Here is an 18,534-nt window from a genome sequence, read left to right as displayed (position 1 = left end):
TATGAGAGGAGTTTAGGTCTACTTTAGTCCAAACAGATGTAATGATATTATGAGAGGAGTTTAGGTCTACTTTAGTCCAAACAGATATAATGATATTATGAGAGGAGTTTAGGTCTACTTTAGTCCAAACAGATATAATGATATTATGAGAGGAGTTTAGGTCTACTTTAGTCCAAACAGATGTAATGATATTATGAGAGGAGTTTAGGTCTACTTTAGTCCAAACAGATGTAACGATATTGGAGAGGAGTTTAGGTCTACTTTAGTCCAAACAGATGTAACGATATTGGAGAGGAGTTTAGGTCTACTTTAGTCCAAACAGATGTAATGATATTATGAGAGGAGTTTAGGTCTACTTTAGTCCAAACAGATATAATGATATTATGAGAGGAGTATAGGTCTACTTTAGTCCAAACAGATGTAATGATATTATGAGAGGATTTTAGGTCTACTTTAGTCCAAACAGATATAATGATATTATGAGAGGAGTTTAGGTCTACTTTAGTCCAAACAGATATAATGATATTATGAGAGGAGTTTAGGTCTACTTTAGTCCAAACAGATGTAATGATATTATGAGAGGAGTTTAGGTCTACTTTAGTCCAAACAGATGTAATGATATTATGAGAGGAGTTTAGGTCTACTTTAGTCCAAACAGATGTAACGCTATTGGAGAGGAGTTTAGGTCTACTTTAGTACAAACAGATATAACGATATTGGAGAGGAGTTTAGCAGATGTAACGATATTGGAGAGGAGTTTAGGCCTACTTTAGTCCAAACAGATATAATGAAATTATGAGAGGAGTTTAGGTCTACTTTAGTCCAAACAGATGTAATGATATTATGAGAGGAGTTTAGGTCTACTTTAGTCCAAACAGATGTAACGATATTGGAGAGGAGTTAAGGTCTACTTTAGTCCAAACAGATGTAACGATATTGGAGAGGAGTTTAGGTCTACTTTAGTCCAAACAGATATAATGATATTATGAGAGGAGTTTAGGTCTACTTTAGTCCAAACAGATATAATGATATTATGAGAGGAGTTTAGGTCTACTTTAGTCCAAACAGATGTAATGATATTATGAGAGGAGTTTAGGTCTACTTTAGTCCAAACAGATGTAACGATATTATGAGAGGAGTTTAGGTCTACTTTAGTCCAAACAGATGTAATGATATTGGAGAGGAGTTTAGGCCTACTTTAGTCCAAACAGATGTAATGATATTATGAGAGGAGTTTAGGTCTACTTTAGTCCAAACAGATGTAATGATATTATGAGAGCAGTTTAGGTCTGCTTTAGTCCAAACAGATGTAACGATATTGGAGAGGAGTTTAGGTCTACTTTAGTCCAAACAGATGTAATGATATTATGAGAGGAGTTTAGGTCTACTTTAGTCCAAACAGATGTAACGATATTATGAGAGGAGTTTAGGTCTACTTTAGTCCAAACAGATGTAATGATATTATGAGAGGAGTTTAGGTCTACTTTAGTCCAAACAGATATAATGATATTATGAGAGGAGTTTAGGTCTACTTTAGTCCAAACAGATGTAATGATATTATGAGAGGAGTTTAGGTCTACTTTAGTCCAAACAGATGTAACGATATTGGAGAGGAGTTTAGGTCTACTTTAGTACAAACAGATATAACGATATTGGAGAGGAGTTTAGCAGATGTAACGATATTGGAGAGGAGTTTAGGCCTTGTTATGAACTTGAGTGAAGACCCAAACGCGGTTTTAACAGAAAACAGAGTTCTTTAATAAAAAACAGGAATGGCATAAATCCTCTTCCAACGTAGTCAATGGAACAAAAGAACGTAGTATAATGCAGGTTGCACCTGCCATGCATGCAGACTCCGACAGGACAGGACAAGGTGGAAGCAAACGAGACGACAGCTTGCTTCTGGCATCAAAAAACACAAACAAGAATCAGACACTGAAAGTAGCAGGAACAGAGAAAGAAATAGAGACCTAATCAGAGGGGGAAGAGAGAATGAGCTAGTTAGGGCAGATGTAGAACAGCTGAGGAATGAGAGACAGAGAAGGTAACCTAAAAAGACCAGCAGAGAGAGAGAATGAAGAGAAAGGACAGGAACAGACATAAGACATGACAGTACCCCCCCCCCACTCACCGAGCGCCTCCTGGCGCACTCGAGGAGGAAACCTGGCGGCAACGGAGGAAATCATCGATCAGCGAACGGTCCAGCACGTCCCGAGAGGGAACCCAACTCCTCTCCTCAGGACCGTACCCCTCCCAATCCACTAGGTACTGATGACCACGGCCCCGAGGGCGCATGTCCAAAATCTTACGAACCCTGTAGATGGGTGCGCCTCGACAAGGATGGGGGGTGGGACGAGCGGGGGCGCGAAGAACGGGCTTAACACAGGAGACATGGAAGACCGGGTGAACGCGACGAAGATAGCTGGAGAAGAAGTCGCACTGCGACAGGATTAATGACCTGGGAAATACGGAACGGACCAATGAACCGCGGGGCCAACTTGCGAGAAGCTGTCTTAAGGGGAAGGTTCAGAGTGGAGAGCCATACTCTCTGACCGCAACAATATCTAGGACTCTTGGTCCTACGCTATTAGCGGCCCTCACAGTCTGCGCCCTATTACGGCAAAGTGCCGACCTGACCCCCTTCCAGGTGCGCGCAACGCTGGACAAAAGCCTGAGCGGAGGGGACGCAGGACTCGGCGAGCTGAGATGAGAACAGCGGAGGCTGGTACCCGAGGCTACACTGAAAAGGGGATAGACCGGTAGCAGACGAGGGAAGCGAGTTGTGGGCGCACTCTGCCCAGGGAGCTGTTCTGACCAAGACGCAGGGTTACGAAAAGAAAGACTGCGTAAAATGCGACCAACAGTCTGATTGGCCCGTTCGGCTTGACCGTTAGACTGGGGATGAAAGCCGGACGAGAGACTGACGGAAGCCCCAATCAAACGGCAAAACTCCCTCCAAAATTGAGACGTGAACTGCGGGCCTCTGTCGGAAACGACGTCAGACGGAAGGCCATGAATTCGGAAAACATTCTCGATAATGATCTGAGCCGTCTCCTTAGCAGAAGGAGCTTATCGAGAGGAATGAAATGAGCCGCCTTAGAGAATCTATCGACAACCGTAAGAATAACTGTCTTCCCGCTGATGAAGGCAGTCCGGTGATAAAATCTAAAGCGATGTGAGACCACGGTCGAGAGGGAATGGGAAGCGGTCTGAGACGGCCGGCAGGAGGAGAGTTCCCAGATTTAGTCTGCGCGCAGACCGAACAAGCGGCGACAAATCGACGCGCGTCACGTTCCCGAGTGGGCCACCAGAAACGCTGGCGAATGGAAGCGAGCGTACCCCGAAGGCCGGGGTGGCCGGCTAACTTGGCAGAGTGGGCCCACTGAAGAACGGCCGGACGAGTAGGAACGGGAACGAACAGAAGGTTCCTAGGACAAGCTCGCGGCGACGGAGTGTGAGCGAGTGCTTGCTTTACCTGCCTCTCAATTCCCCAGACAGTCAACCCGACAACACGACCCTCAGGGAGAATCCCATCGGGTCGGTGGAGACCTCAGAAGAACTGAAGAGACGAGATAAAGCATCAGGTTTGGTGTTTTTTGAGCCCGGACGATAAGAAATAACAAACTCGAAACGAGCGAAAAACAGAGCCCAACGAGCCTGACGCGCATTAAGTCGTTTGGCTGAACGGATGTACTCAAGGTTCCTATGGTCAGTCCAAACGACAAAAGGAACGGTCGCCCCTCCAACCACTGTCGCCATTCGCCTAGGGCTAAGCGGATGGCGAGCAGTTCGCGATTACCAACATCATAGTTACGTTCTGACGGCGATAAGCGATGAGAGAAAAACGCGCAAGGATGGACCTTGCCGTCAGAGAGAGCGCTGAGAAAGAATGGCTCCCACGCCCACCTCTGACGCGTCAACCTCAACAACAAACTGTCTAGAGATGTCAGGTGTAACAAGAATAGGTGCGGATGTAAAACGATTCTTAAGAAGATCAAAAGCTCCCTGGGCGGAAACGGACCACTTAAAGCACGTCTTAACAGAAGTAAGGGCTGTGAGAGGAGCTGCCACCTGACCGAAATTACGGATGAAACGACGGTAGAAATTAGCGAAGCCCAGAAAGCGCTGCAGCTCGACGCGTGACTTAGGAACGGGCCAATCAATGACAGCCTGGACCTTAGCGGGATCCATCTTAATGCCCTCAGCGGAAATAACGGAACCGAGAAAAGGGACAGAGGCGGCATGAAAAGTGCACTTCTCAGCCTTCACATAAAGACAGTTCTCCAAAAGGCGCTGGAGGACGCGTCGCACGTGCTGAACATGAATCGAGAGAGACGGTGAAAAAAATCAGGATATCGTCCATGTAAACGAAAACAAAAATGTTCAGCATGTCTTCAGGACGTCGTTAACTAGTGCCTGAAAGACAGCTGGAGCGTTAACGAGGCCGAAAGGAAGAACCCGGTATTCAAAGTGCCCTAACGGAGTGTTAAACGCCGTCTTCCACTCGTCCCCCTCCCTGATGCGCACGAGATGGTAGGCGTTACGAAGGTCCAATTTGGTGAAAAACTTGGCTCCCTGCAGGATCTCGAAGGCTGAAGACATAAGAGGAAGCGGATAACGATTCTTAACTGTTATGTCATTCAGCCCTCGATAATCCACGCATGGGCGCAGGGACCCGTCCTTCTTCTGAACAAAAAGAACCCGCGCCGGCGGGGGAGGAGGAGGAGACTATGGTACCGGCGCGAGCGAAACCGACAAATAATCCTCGAGAGCCTTACGTTCGGGAGCCGACAGAGAGTATAATCTACCCCGGGGGGGAGTAGTTCCCGGAAGGAGATCAATACTACAGTCATACGACCGGTGTGGAGGAGAGAAGTGGCCTTGGAACGACTGAACACCGTGCGCAGATCGTGATACTCCTCCGGCACCCCTGTCAAATCGCCAGGCTCCTCCTGTGAAGAAGAGACAGAGGAAACAGGAGGGATAGCAGACATTAAACAGGTTACATGACAAGAAACATTCCAGGATAGGATAGTATTACTAGACCAATTAATAGAAGGGTTATGGCGCACTAGCCAGGGATGACCCAAAACAACAGGTGTAAAAGGTGAACGAAAAATTAAAAAAAGAAATGGTTTCGCTATGATTACCAGAGACAGTGAGGGTTAAAGGCAGCGTCTCACGCTGAATCTTGGGGGAGAGAACTACCATCTAAAGCGAACAAGGCCCTGGGCTCCCTAACTGTCTGAGAGGAATGTCATGTTCCCGAGCCCAGGTCTCGTCCATAAAACAGCCCTCCGCCCCAGAGTCTATCAAGGCACTGCAGGAAGCAGATGAACCGGGCCAGCGGAGATGGACCGGAAAGGTAGTGCGTGATCCAGAAGGAGAGGCCTGAGTAGTTGCGCTCACCAGTAGCCCTCCTCTTACTGATGAGCTCTGGCCTTTTACTGGACATGAGGTGACAAAATGACCAGCGGAGCCGCAGTAGAGACAGAGGCGATTGGTGATTCTCCGTTCCCTCTCCTTGGCCGAGATGCGAATACCCCCAGCTGCATAGGCTCAGCATCCGAGCCGGCGGGGGAGGGTGGCAGTGATGCGGCAGGTGGCAGTGATGTGGAGAGGGGAGCAACGGAGAACGTGAGCTCCTTTCCACGAGCTCGGCGACGAAGATCAAACCGTCGCTCTATGCGAATAGCGAGAGCTATTAAGGAGTCCAGACTGGAAGGAACCTCCCGGGAGAGGATCTCATCCTTAACCTCGACGTGGAGACCCTCCAGAAAACGAGCGAGCAAAGCCGGCCTCGTTCCAGTCACTAGAGGCAGCGAGAGTGCGAAACTCAATAGAATAATCCGTTATGGATCTATTCCCCTGACATAGGGAAGACAGGGCCCTGGAAGCCTCCTCGCCAAAAACAGAACGGTCAAAAACCCGTATCATCTCCTCCTTAAAGTCCTGATACTGGTTAATACACTCAGCCCTCGCCTCCCAGACTGCCGTGCCCCACTCACGCGCCCCGTCCGGTAAGGAGAGAAATGACGTAGGCGATGCGGGCTGCGCTCCTGGAGTAAGTGTTGGGCTGGAGAGAGAACACCACATCACACTGAGTGAGGAATGAGCGGCACTCAGTGGGCTCCCCAGAGTAACACGGCGGGTTGTTGATCCTGGGCCCGGAGACTCGGAAACCCTGGAAGTGGGCGGTGGATCGAGGTGGAGTTGGTGAACCCGTCTTGTGAGGTCGGAGACTTGGACGGCCAGGGTCTCAACGGCATGTTGAGCAGCAGACAATTCCTCCTCGTGTCTGCCTAGCATCGCTCCCTGGATCTCGACGGCGGAGTGAAAAGGGTCCGGAGCCGCTGGGTCCATTCTTGGTCTGATTCTTCTGTTATGAACTTGAGTGAAGACCCAAACGCGGTTTTAACAGAAAACAGAGTTCTTTAATAAAAAACAGGAATGGCATAAATCCTCTTCCAACGTAGTCAATGGAACAAAAGAACGTAGTATAATGCAGGTTGCACCTGCCATGCATGCAGACTCCGACAGGACAGGACAAGGTGGAAGCAAACGAGACGACAGCTTGCTTCTGGCATCAAAAAACACAAACAAGAATCAGACACTGAAAGTAGCAGGAACAGAGAAAGAAATAGAGACCTAATCAGAGGGGGAAGAGAGAACAGGTGGGGAAAGAGAGAATGAGCTAGTTAGGGCAGATGTAGAACAGCTGAGGAATGAGAGACAGAGAAGGTAACCTAAAAAGACCAGCAGAGAGAGAGAATGAAGAGAAAGGACAGGAACAGACATAACAAGACATGACAGGCCTACTTTAGTCCAAACAGATATAATGATATTATGAGAGGAGTTTAGGTCTACTTTAGTCCAAACAGATGTAATGATATTATGAGAGGAGTTTAGGTCTACTTTAGTCCAAACAGATATAATGATATTATGAGAGGAGTTTAGGTCTACTTTAGTCCAAACAGATGTAATGATATTATGAGAGGAGTTTAGGTCTACTTTAGTCCAAACAGATATAGTGATATTATGAGAGGAGTTTAGGTCTACTTTAGTCCAAACAGATGTAACCATATTGGAGAGGAGTTTAGGTCTACTTTAGTCCAAACAGATATAATGATATTATGAGAGGAGTTTAGGTCTACTTTAGTCCAAACAGATGTAATGATATTATGAGAGGAGTTTAGGTCTACTTTAGTCCAAACAGATGTAATGATATTATGAGAGGAGTTTAGGTCTACTTTAGTCCAAACAGATGTAATGATATTATGAGAGGAGTTTAGGTCTACTTTAGTCCAAACAGATGTAATGATATTATGAGAGGAGTTTAGGTCTACTTTAGTCCAAACAGATGTAATGATATTATGAGAGGAGAATAGGCCTACTTTAGTCCAAACAGATGTAACGATATTGGAGAGGAGTTTAGGTCTACTTTAGTCCAAACAGATGTAACGATATTGGAGAGGAGTTTAGGTCTACTTTAGTCCAAACAGATGTAATGATATTATGAGAGGAGTTTAGGTCTACTTTAGTCCAAACAGATGTAATGATATTATGAGAGGAGTTTAGGTCTACTTTAGTCCAAACAGATATAATGATATTATGAGAGGAGTTTAGGTCTACTTTAGTCCAAACAGATATAATGATATTATGAGAGGAGTTTAGGTCTACTTTAGTCCAAACAGATGTAACGATATTGGAGAGGAGTTTAGGTCTACTTTAGTCCAAACAGATATAATGATATTATGAGAGGAGTTTAGGTCTACTTTAGTCCAAACAGATGTAATGATATTATGAGAGGAGTTTAGGTCTACTTTAGTCCAAACAGATGTAACGATATTGGAGAGGAGTTTAGGTCTACTTTAGTCTAAACAGATGTAATGATATTATGAGAGGAGTTTAGGTCTACTTTAGTCCAAACAGATGTAACGATATTGGAGAGGAGTTTAGCAGATGTAATGATATTGGAGAGGAGTTTAGGTCTACTTTAGTCCAAACAGATGTAATGATATTATGAGAGGAGTTTAGGTCTACTTTAGTCCAAACAGATGTAATGATATTGGAGAGGAGTTTAGGTCTACTTTAGTCCAAACAGATGTAACGATATTGGAGAGGAGTTTAGGTCTACTTTAGTCCAAACAGATGTAACGATATTGGAGAGGAGTTTAGGTCTACTTTAGTCCAAACAGATGTAATGATATTATGAGAGGAGTTTAGGTCTACTTTAGTCCAAACAGATGTAACGATATTGGAGAGGAGTTTAGCAGATGTAACGATATTGGAGAGGAGTTTAGGCCTACTTTAGTCCAAACAGATATAATGATATTATGAGAGGAGTTTAGGTCTACTTTAGTCCAAACACATGTAATGATATTATGAGAGGAGTTTAGGTCTACTTTAGTCCAAACAGATATACTGATATTATGAGAGGAGTTTAGGTCTACTTTAGTCCAAACAGATCTAACGATATTGGAGAGGAGTTTAGGTCTACTTTAGTCCAAACAGATAATGATATTATGAGAGGAGTTTAGGTCTACTTTAGTCCAAACAGATGTAATGATATTATGAGAGGAGTTTAGGTCTACTTTAGTCCAAACAGATGTAATGATATTATGAGAGGAGTTTAGGTCTACTTTAGTCCAAACAGATGTAATGATATTTAAGAGGAGTTTAGGTCTACTTTAGTCCAAACAGATGTAACGATATTGGAGAGGAGTTTAAGTCTACTTTAGTCCAAACAGATGTAACGATATTGGAGAGGAGTTTAGGTCTACTTTAGTCCAAACAGATGTAATGATATTATGAGAGGAGTTTAGGTCTACTTTAGTCCAAACAGATGTAACGATATTGGAGAGGAGTTTAGGTCTACTTTAGTCCAAACAGATATAATGATATTATGAGAGGAGTTTAGGTCTACTTTAGTCCAAACAGATGTAATGATATTATGAGAGGAGTTTAGGCCTAATTTAGTCCAAACAGATGTAACGATATTGGAGAGTAGTTTAGCAGATGTAACGATATTGGAGAGGAGTTTAGGTCTACTTTAGTCTAAACAGATGTAATGATATTATGAGAGGAGTTTAGGTCTACTTTAGTCCAAACAGATGTAATGATACTATGAGAGGAGTTTAGGTCTACTTTAGTCCAAACAGATATACTGATATTATGAGAGGAGTTTAGGTCTACTTTAGTCCAAACAGATCTAACGATATTGGAGAGGAGTTTAGGTCTACTTTAGTCCAAACAGATAATGATATTATGAGAGGAGTTTAGGTCTACTTTAGTCCAAACAGATGTAATGATATTATGAGAGGAGTTTAGGTCTACTTTAGTCCAAACAGATGTAATGATATTATGAGAGGAGTTTAGGTCTACTTTAGTCCAAACAGATGTAATTATATTTAAGAGGAGTTTAGGTCTACTTTAGTCCAAACAGATGTAACGATATTGGAGAGGAGTTTAAGTCTACATTAGTCCAAACAGATGTAACGATATTGGAGAGGAGTTTAGGTCTACTTTAGTCCAAACAGATGTAATGATATTATGAGAGGAGTTTAGGTCTACTTTAGTCCAAACAGATGTAACGATATTCGAGAGGAGTTTAGGTCTACTTTAGTCCAAACAGATATAATGATATTATGAGAGGAGTTTAGGTCTACTTTAGTCCAAACAGATGTAATGATATTATGAGAGGAGTTTAGGCCTAATTTAGTCCAAACAGATGTAACGATATTGGAGAGTAGTTTAGCAGATGTAACGATATTGGAGAGGAGTTTAGGTCTACTTTAGTCTAAACAGATGTAATGATATTATGAGAGGAGTTTAGGTCTACTTTAGTCCAAACAGATGTAATGATACTATGAGAGGAGTTTAGGTCTACTTTAGTCCAAACAGATGTAATGATACTATGAGAGGAGTTTAGGCCTACTTTAGTCCAAACAGATGTAACGATATTGGAGAGGAGTTTAGGTCTACTTTAGTCCAAACAGATGTAACGATATTGGAGAGGAGTTTAGGTCCACTTTAGTCCAAACAGATATAATGATATTATGAGAGGAGTTTAGGTCTACTTTAGTCCAAACAGATGTAACGATATTATGAGAGGAGTTTAGGTCTACTTTAGTCCAAACGATATTGAGAGAGTTTAGGTCTACTTTAGTCCAAACAGATGTAACGATATTGGAGAGGAGTTTAGGTCTACTTTAGTCCAAACAGATGTAACGATATTGGAGAGGAGTTTAGGTCTACTTTAGTCCAAACCATTATAATGATATTATGAGAGGACTTTAGGCCTACTTTAGTCCAAACAGATGTAACGATATTGGAGAGGAGTTTAGGCCTACTTTAGTACAAACAGATATAATGATATTGGAGAGGAGTTTAGGTCTACTTTAGTCCAAACAGATGTAACGATATTGGAGAGGAGTTTAGGTCTACTTTAGTCCAAACAGATATAACGATATTATGAGAGGAGTTGAGGCCTACTTTAGTCCAAACAGATATAACGATATTATGAGATGAGTTTAGGTCTACTTTAGTCCAAACAGATGTAATGATATTATGAGAGGAGTTTAGGTCTACTTTAGTCCAAACAGATGTAATGATATTATGAGATGAGTTTAGGTCTACTTTAGTCCAAACAGATGTAACGATATTGGAGAGGAGTTGAGGCCTACTTTAGTCCAAACAGATGTAATGATATTATGAGATGAGTTTAGGCCTACTTTAGTCCAAACAGATGTAACGATATTATGAGAGGAGTTTAGGCCTACTTTAGTCCAAACAGATGTAATGATATTATGAGAGGAGTTTAGGCCTACTTTAGTCCAAACAGATGTAATGATATTATGAGAGGAGTTTAGGTCTACTTTAGTCCAAACAGATATAATGATATTATGAGAGGAGTTTAGGCCTACTTTAGTCCAAACAGATATAATGATATTATGAGAGGAGTTTAGGCCTACTTTAGTCCAAACAGATGTAACGGTATTGGAGAGGAGTTTAGGCCTACTTTAGTCCAAACAGATGTAACGATATTGGAGAGGAGTTTAGGCCTACTTTAGTCCAAACAGATGTAACGGTATTGGAGAGGAGTTTAGGCCTACTTTAGTCCAAACAGATATAATGATATTATGAGAGGAGTTTAGGCCTACTTTAGTCCAAACAGATATAATGATATTATGAGAGGAGTTTAGGCCTACTTTAGTCCAAACAGATGTAACGGTATTGGAGAGGAGTTTAGGCCTACTTTAGTCCAAACAGATGTAACGGTATTGGAGAGGAGTTTAGTCCTACTTTAGTCCAAACAGATATAATGATATTATGAGAGGAGTTGAGGCCTACTTTAGTCCAAACAGATATAATGATATTATGAGAGGAGTTGAGGCCTACTTTAGTCCAAACAGATATAATGATATTATGAGAGGAGTTTAGGCCTACTTTAGTCCAAACAGATGTAACGGTATTGGAGAGGGGGGTTTCTCCAGGCTGAGAGTAGGTGCTGATGGCCAAAGGGGCAGGGAGTTGTTCTTTACTATTGGCAGATGTGTTGGTGCGTACACTGTATTGAAACACTTCCTCTGTTTTGAAACCTCTCTCCGCATGTACGTATGAGCTCTGAGCAGTGCAGCCCCGACTGTTGAGGGTGATAACATTACTAACACCCGCTACACTACTCTCTAAAGAGAGGGAGGGAGGGGAGGGGGAGAAAAAATATAAGTAAGAAATAAAGAGAGAGCATGAGTGACTGAAAAATAGAGAGAGAGAGAGAGAGAGAGAGAGATATCAAATGATCAAATACACAGACAACAAATTCCAATTGGCTATATTAAAATTATTTAACATCATCCTTAGCTCTGGCATCTTCCCCAATATTTGGAACCAAGGACTAATCACCCCAATGACCCCAATACCTACCGTGGGATATGCGTCAACAGCAACCTTGGGAAAATCCTCTGCATTATCATTAACAGCAGACTCGTACATTTCCTCAGTGAAAACACTGTACAGAGCAAATGTCACATTTTTACCAAATTATCGTACGACAGACCACGTATTCACCCTGCACAACCTAATTGACAAACAAACAAACCAAAACAAAGGCAAAGTCTTCTCATGCTTTATTGATTTCAAAAAAGCCTTTGACTCAATTTGGAATGAGGGTCTGCTATAAAAATTGATGGAAAGTAGTGTTGGGGGAATAACATACGACATTATAAAATCCATGTACACAAACAACAAGTGTGCAGTTAAAATAGGCAAAAAAACAGGGCCATGCGGTGAGACAGGGATGCAGTTTAAGCCCCACCCTCTTCAATATATGTATCAACGAATTGGCGAGGGCAATAGAAAAGTCTGCAGTACCTGGCCTCACCCTACTAGAATCTGAAGTCAAATGTCTACTGTTTGCTGATGATGTGGTGCTTCTGTCACCAACCAAGGAGTGCCTGTAGTAGCACCTAGATCTTCTGCACAGATTCTGCTAGACCTGGGCCCTGACAGTAAATCTCAGTAAGTCCAAAATAATGGTGTTCCAAAAAAGGTCCAGTCACCAGGAGCACAAATACAAATTCCATTTAGACACCGTTGCCCTAGAGCACACAAAACACTATACATACCTGTACCTTGGCCTAAACATCAGCACCACAGGTAACTTCCACAAAGCTGTGAATGATCTGAGACACAAGGCAAGAAGGGCATTCTATGCCATCAAAAGGAACATCAAAATCAACATACCTATTAGGATCTGGCTAACAATACTTGAATCAGTTATAGAACCCATTGCCCTTCATTGTTTTGAGGTCTGGGGTCCGCTCACCAAACAAGAATCCACAAAATGGGATAAACTGTCACGTTGTGACCTTCGTTTCCTTTGTTTTGTCATTGTTTAGTATAGTCAGGGCGTGAGTTGGGGTGGGAAGTCTGTGTGTTTTTCTATGTTGGGTTTTTGAGTTCAGCCTAGTATGGTTCTCAATCAGAGGCAGGTGTTGTTAGTTGTCTCTGATTGAGAATCATACTTAGGTAGCCTGGGTTTCACTTTTGGTTTGTTTGTGTTTGTTTCTGTGTGAGTGTTTGTCGCCACACGGTACTGTTTCGGTTTTCATTTTCATCACTTTGTTTATTGTTTTGTATTTCAGTGTTCAGTTCGTTTTTAATAAATCTGTTTATTGTTTTGTATTTCAGTGTTCAGTTCGTTTTTAATAAATCGTCATGAACACTTACCACGCTGCATCTTGGTCCGATTCTTACTCCTCCTCAGACGAAGAGGAAGAACACCGTTACAGAAACACCCACCAACAAAGGACCAAGCAGCGTGGTAAAGGGCAGCAGCAGCAGCGGCAAAGAACACAGGACTCCTGGACATGGGAGGAGATTCTGGATGGCAAAGGACCCTTGGCACAGCCAAGGTATGAGGAGGCAGCATGGCGGCGCGGCTGGAAGCCCGAGAGGCAGTCCCAAACATTTCTTGGGAGGGGGCACACGGGGAGTGTGGCGAAGCAAGGTAGGAGACCTGCGCCAACTTCCCGTGCTTACCGGAGAGAGAGAGGGGGACCGGGCAGGCATCGTGTTATGCGGTGGAGCGCACAGTTTCCCCAGTGCGTGTGCATAGCCCGGATCGGTACATTCCAGCTCCCCGTATAGGCCGGACTAGAGTGGGCATCGAGCCAGGTGCCATGAAGCCGGCTCTACGCATCTGGTGTCCAGTGCGTCTCCTCGGGCTGGCTTACATGGCACCAGCCTTACGCATGGTCTCCCCGGTTCGCCAGCACAGCCCAGTGCGGGCTATTCCACCTCGCCGCACGGGCCGGCCTACGGGGAGCATTCAACCAGGTAAGGTTGGGCAGGCTCGGTGCTCAAGAGCTCCAGTGCGCCTTCACGGTCCGGTCTATCCGGTGCCACCTCCACGTACCAGCCCTCCGGTGGCAGCCACCCACACCAGGCTGTCTCTCCGTCTTCTCTCTACAGGTGCTCCCGTCTGTCCAGCGCTGCCAGAGCCTTCCTCCTCTCCAGCGCCGCCAGAGTCTCCCGTCTGTCCTGAGCCGCCAGAGTCTCCCATCTGTCCTGAGCGGCCAGAGTCTCCCGTCTGTCCTGAGCTGCCAGAGTCTCCCGTTTGTCCTGAGCCGCCAGAGTCTCCCGTCTCTCCTGAGATGCCAGAGCCGCCAGTCAGCCAGGAGCTGCCAGAGCCATCAGCCAGCCAGGAGCTTCCAGAGCCGTCAGTCAGCCAGGCGATGCCTGATTTGCCCTTCACTCTGGAGCTGCCGGAGTCTCCCGCCTCTCTGGCGCCGGAATCTCCCGTACATTCAGGACCCATGGCTAGGGTCCCCAGTCGGAGGTCGGCGCTGCATCTTGGTCCGATCCTTACTCCTCCTCAGACGAAGAAGAAGAACACCGTTACACAAACACCAAATTGTGACTCTGCAGGCAGAATTCTGCAAAAAATATCCTCCATGTACAACATAGAACACCAAATAATGCATGCAGAGTAGAATTAGGCCGATACCCGCTAATTATCATAATCCAGAAAGAGAAGTTAAATTCTACAACCACCTAAAAGGAAGTGATTCCCAAACCTTCCATAACAGAAGCCATCACCTAGAGAGAGATGAACCTGGAGAAGAGTCCCCAAAGCAAGCTGGTCCTGAGGCTTTGTTCACGAACACAAACAGACCCCACAGAGCCCCAGGACATCAACACAATTAGACCCAAACAAATCATGAGAAAACAAAAAGATAATTATTTGACACATTGGGAAGAATTAACTAAAAAAACAGAGCAAACTCGAATGCTATTTAGCCCTAAACAGAGAGTACACAGTGGCAGAATACCTGACCACTGTGACTGACCCAAACTTAAGGAAAGCTATGGCTATGTACAGACTCAGTGAGCATAGCCTTGCTATTGAGAAAGGCCGCCGTAGGCAGACCTGGCTCTCAAGAGAAGACAGGCTATGTGCACACTGCCCACAAAATGAGGTGGAAACTGAGCTTCACTTCCTAACCTCCTGCCAAATGTATGACAATATTAGAGACACAGATTACACAGATCCACAAAGAATTCGAAAATGGACCCGATAAACTCCCATATCTACTGGGTGAAATACCACAGTGTGCCATCACAGCAGCAAGATTTGTGACCTGTTGCCACAAGAAAAAGCCAACCAGTGAAGAACAAACACCATTGTAAATACAACCCATATACAGTGCCTTGCGAAAGTATTCGGCCCCCTTGAACTTTACGACCTTTTGCCACATTTCAGGCTTCAAACATAAAGATATAAAACTGTATTTTTTTGTGAAGAATCAACAACAAGTGGGACACAATCATGAAGTGGAACGACATTTATTGGATATTTCAAACTTTTTTAACAAATCAAAAACTGAAAAATTTGGCGTGCAAAATTATTCAGCCCCCTTAAGTTAATACTTTGTAGTGCCACCTTTTGCTGCGATTACAGCTGTAAGTCGCTTGGGGTATGTCTCTATCAGTTTTGCACATCGAGAGACTGAATTTTTTTCCCATTCCTCCTTGCAAAACAGCTCGAGCTCAGTGAGGTTGGATGGAGAGCATTTGTGAACAGCAGTTTTCAGTTCTTTCCACAGATTCTCGATTGGATTCAGGTCTGGACTTTGACTTGGCCATTCTAACACCTGGATATGTTTATTTTTGAACCATTTCATTGTAGATTTTGCTTTATGTTTTGGATCATTGTCTTGTTGGAAGACAAATCTCCGTCCCAGTCTCAGGTCTTTTGCAGACTCCATCAGGTTTTCTTCCAGAATGGTCCTGTATTTGGCTCAATCCATCTTCCCATCAATTTTAACCATCTTCCCTGTCCCTGCTGAAGAAAAGCAGGCCCAAACCATCATGCTGCCACCACCATGTTTGACAGTGGGTATGGTGTGTTCAGGGTGATGAGCTGTGTTGCTTTTACGCCAAACATAACGTTTTGCATTGTTGCCAAAAAGTTCAATTTTGGTTTCATCTGACCAGAGCACCTTCTTCCACATGTTTGGTGTGTCTCCCAGGTGGCTTGTGGCAAACTTTAAACAACACTTTTTATGGATATCTTTAAGAAATGGCTTTCTTCTTGCCACTCTTCCATAAAGGCCAGATTTGTGCAATATACGACTGATTGTTGTCCTATGGACAGAGTCTTCCACCTCAGCTGTAGATCTCTGCAGTTCATCCAGAGTGATCATGGGCCTCTTGGCTGCATCTCTGATCAGTCTTCTCCTTGTATGAGCTGAAAGTTTAGAGGGACGGCCAGGTCTTGGTAGATTTGCAGTGGTCTGATACTCCTTCCATTTCAATATTATCGCTTGCACAGTGCTCCTTGGGATGTTTAAAGCTTGGGAAATATTTTTGTATCCAAATCCGGCTTTAAACTTCTTCACAACAGTATCTCGGACCTGCCTGGTGTGTTCCTTGTTCTTCATGATGCTCTCTGCGCTTTTAACAGACCTCTGAGACTATCACAGTGCAGGTGCATTTATACGGAGACTTGATTACACACAGGTGGATTGTATTTGGATTGTATTTGTATCTGGATAAGAGCGTCTGCTAAATGACTTAAATGTAAATGTAAATGTATTTATCATCATTAGCCATTTAGGTCAACATTGGATCATTCAGAGATCCTCACTGAACTTCTGGAGAGAGTTTGCTACACTGAAAGTAAAGGGGCTGAATAATTTTGCACGCCCAATTTTTCAGTTTTTGATTTGTTAGAAAAGTTTGAAATATCCAATAAATGTCGTTCCACTTCATGATTGTGTCCCACTTGTTGTTGATTCTTCACAAAAATATACAGTTTTATATCTTTATGTTTGAAGCCTGAAATGTGGCAAAAGGTCGCAAAGTTCAAGGGGGCCGAATACTTTCGCAAGGCACTGTATATGCTTATTTATTTTCTATTTTGTAACCATTTGCACATCGTTACAACACTGTATATATACATAATATGACATTTGTAATGTCTTTATTCTTTTGGAACTTCTGTGAGTGTAATGTTTACTGTTCATTTTTTATTGTTTATTCCACTTTTGTATATTATCCTCTCCACTTGCTTTGGCAATGTTAACATATTTTTCCCATGCCAATAAAGCACCTTGAATTGAATTCAATTGAATTGAGAGAGAGAAAGAAAGAGAGTATCGTGAGAGAGAGTTGTCCAGAGACAGAGCAGAGTTGAGCAGTGAGGGTTAGGCTGATTCTATTTCACTTAATGTAACCAGGGAGGGCGGCGGAGCCCCAGTGCCGGCCGCACACGGCCCTTTAGTGTAAATAGCCATCACAGCCCTGACGCTCCGGCACATGTGAACACGCCGTAGCGGTGTTATATGACCCTATCTAACTAAACAGCTCACAGACACAGAAATTCCTGCTGCGCCTTTTTTCCCATTGCCCCAGAGAGAGAGAGAGAGAGAGAGAGAGAGAGAGAGAGAGAGAGAGAGAGAGAGAGACAGAGCGAGAGAGAGAGACAGAGAGAGAGAGAGAGACAGAGAGAGACAGAGAGAGAGACAGAGCGAGAGAGAGAGAGACAGAGAGACAGAGACAGAGAGAGAGACAGAGCAGAGAGAGAGAGAGAGAGAGAGAGTGAGACAGAGCGAGAGACAGAGAAAGAGACAGAGCGAGAGAGAAAGAGAGAGAGAGAGAGAGAGAGAGAGAGAGACTGCCTCACCGAGGAAACATTTTCTTGGCAAGCAGAGAAATAAAATTACCAGAAAGAGACATGCTTTACAACGAGAAAGGAAGGGGAGACATAGGGAGACAGAGGGAGAAGGAGAGAGAGGAGAGAGAGAAGGAGAGAGAGAAGGAGAGAGAGAAGGAGAGAGAGAAGGAGAGAGAGAAGGAGAGAGAGAAGGAGAGATCTCCTGGAGTGAAGAGTTCATCATCTCTTCATAAATACATGTATGGAACTATGTGTTGAGTTCAATGGTCTCCTGGGGGACGGCAGCACCATGACCCGATCGGCTGCAAGCCTGAGGTTTAGGCGCCTGATTGGCTAAGGCATTCCACATTCTGACCCACATTGACATACACTCTTATTGATGTCGCTGTATCACATTATGGTTTACGTTTTCTGTACACTGAAACAACAATGAAATGTGCAAAAACAACCGTATTACATACAATACTATTTATCTCAAAAATGGTCAACTTGAACAAGCAGTGGGGTGAGTGAACCATAGTCTGACTGTGGTGGAGTTGTGTTTGGTCTGGTTATGTTTTTAGCAGTCTATATCTACATGACCACTCATACTGCACTTACTGCCTTCACTCATCGACCACGTCACATGTGTCAGCTCGGACCGGCAGCCCTGGCAGCGCACGGCACATTCCACCACAGGGTAAAACAACACGCCACATCCTCCTATTGTGCCCACCTTATACCCACCTCCCCACCTTCCGCCTATGTCCCGCCTCTAACCCAGGGCATATGTGTGGGTGCCATCCTGTCGCAGCCAGGCAGGCGTGATGGTGTGTGCATGCTTATGCATGGTCACGCGTGTGTGTGCCGCCTGC

This window comes from Oncorhynchus masou, chromosome 13, assembly GCF_036934945.1.
Source record: "Oncorhynchus masou masou isolate Uvic2021 chromosome 13, UVic_Omas_1.1, whole genome shotgun sequence".
NCBI classification, from domain to species: Eukaryota; Metazoa; Chordata; class Actinopteri; order Salmoniformes; family Salmonidae; genus Oncorhynchus; species Oncorhynchus masou.
Note: the sequence above shows the minus strand (reverse complement) of the source record.